Here is a 2500-nt window from a genome sequence, read left to right as displayed (position 1 = left end):
AACCGCTGCTTTTTTAGGGTTAAGGCAAAGCTGGATCATGTGACAGAATGCTGGTGCAATACTGAAGCCTTTTAACATTTCCAGTGTAGAAAGATCAAAAGGCTGCAAAACCCTTAGCAAGCTTCCCTGGGAATAAACCCCACTGAACTCACTGGAACGCAAGTAGACATCATGATTAGGATTGCAGCCTAAGAGGATTGCGGCCCATCATATTTGACAGGAAAGTACAATTAAATAATTGATTCAGGACTGTTAGTGTACATGGAGATTTCATTGCTGCAACTGGGAGCTTTTATACTGAAAAAAGAAGGAGGTGTGTGCTTGTTGTATAGTTTTTCAGCAATAATGACACATACCTATCCCTGCCTACCCCAATCTAAATATGGCAGAGTGCCATTTTCTATATTTCTATCATTTGATGTGAAAAGCAATGTCGGTGTGTTTGGGAAATCAAATGGCAGGTGAGATTTTGAAAAATCTGAATGTTTACACTGGATTTCTGTACTGTTTATGGGTGTAAACTGAGACATGCTTTCTTATGTTGAGAAGTCCTTTCAAATTGGTCTCCCGACCATCAGGAATCCTTGTCTGATGCAAAAGAAAAGCCCACAGCACAAGCTTCTTTTTCATTTGTTGTACACCTCCTTTCTGCGAGGGCACCTAAGGGAGTCTGCATTTTTAAAACACTAAAACTATTCTTTTCATGGTCTGTACACTGCAGCTACCTCCCCCATGCCCTGAGAGAGAGAGAGAGATGTATGCATTGCATAAAATAATCACAGCATGCACTTTGGCTTCTGCCTGGATAATGTATTAACTTCAGAAAATCAATGGGCTGCTGGAAAGCTAAAAAGCGCTGAGTTCAGAGAATGGTATGTAGGCTCGATTGCAATAAAATCCTCTTGATGTACATTTACCACTGACAGAGGTCCTTGCGTATCTGCTAGATACATCTGTCAAGAGAATAGACAGTCATACGCCTAAGATTCCCAGTGATTTCTTAAGTGAGGCTAGTATGGAAAGGCGCCATGGCTTAGATGGTCAAAGCGCCTGTCTAGTAAACAGGAGATCCTGGGTTCGAATCCCAGTGGTGCCTTCTTTATTTTCCTCTTGATCCAAATATCAGAGTTGAGTAAGATTCATTTCTGTGGCCGGCAGAGCCTCCTGGAATGTCGAACCTGGTAAAAACCAACGACAACAATGCATGACAGTCACCGCAGAATTGCAATGCAGAGAACAAAGCTAAGCAAAGCAACACGACTGGAAATGATTAAGGCATTTCGTTGCTATTGCACCTTGGGTTAATCAGAGATGAACAGTGCAATCTTACGCACGTCTGCTCGGAAATAAGTCCTGTTGAGATTAATAGCACTTACTCCCGGCTGGGTGAATAGAGGATTTCAGCCTGAACCGCAGAGAGGCTTCTCTTACGGGAGCGGTGGGGGTGAAACCAGAAAGGACAGTCCCCCCCACTCCGCCTTAACAGCTATAGGATCTTTTTGCTAAATGGAGTGAAAGCTGTGGCTCACCGTGGTTCCATGGTGTAATGGTTAGCACTCTGGACTCTGAATCCAGCGATCCGAGTTCAAATCTCGGTGGAACCTAACTTTTTATTCTATTTTATATATACGTATATACAGTAGTATGCAGTATAAAAAGCGAGCTTTGCCTTTAGCACTGAACGAGGGAATCTCCCCTGCATATTTTTGGTAGTCAGAGGTCTATTGTTATTGGAATGAAAGATGTGGTAGATTTTAGCTGCCATCCTCTCACAGAATCGATACGCCCTAAGAACATTATGCTGCCCAATGATTTTTAAAGATCCACGTAACTAAACGCACTTGTGCACTGGTCTCTGATGGGAGCTTAGTAGCTAGGGATTTATTTAAGTACGCAGTTCTGTTGCGGCCCCACACCCATCTCCAGCTACCAAAATTATAAGATTATCAAATGTTTCAAGTGGGCAACAAGACCCTGGCTTTCCCCCCTTTACGTGAAAACGCTAAATAAACAAAGAAAGCACGCCTGAATAAATGAGGTATAGGAGTAAATAGGAGACATAAATAATAATAAATAGGAATAAATAGGAGACATAAATATAGGTCTCCCCGTCGGGGAATCGAACCCCGGTCTCCCGCGTGACAGGCGGGGATACTTACCACTATACTAACGAGGAATACCTTATTAATGATTTCCCCCCCTCACTATCTATATTAATGACCGTAGCCTCTAATTCATTGATTAATTTAAAAAACCCATTCTAAACCTTCTCATATCGCAGCGATCTACTTCATCCCTTTACATTTCCTGTTTTGAGCTTTTAACTCGGGAGTACTCTTTTCATGCAAAATATTATTTTGATAGGGATGTTAAAAAAATACAGTTCCAGGGTTAGGCAGATGAAAGGAACACTATGAAAGGCTTCTGTACTATACACTCTGGGGTGAAACCCTTACAGTAGTATGGTACTGACGGCTAAAACCTTCAATCCAGCCGTCGC

Source organism: Podarcis gaigeae, assembly GCF_964106915.1.
Source record: "Podarcis gaigeae genome assembly, chromosome: 13".
NCBI lineage: Eukaryota > Metazoa > Chordata > Lepidosauria > Squamata > Lacertidae > Podarcis > Podarcis gaigeae.
Note: the sequence above shows the minus strand (reverse complement) of the source record.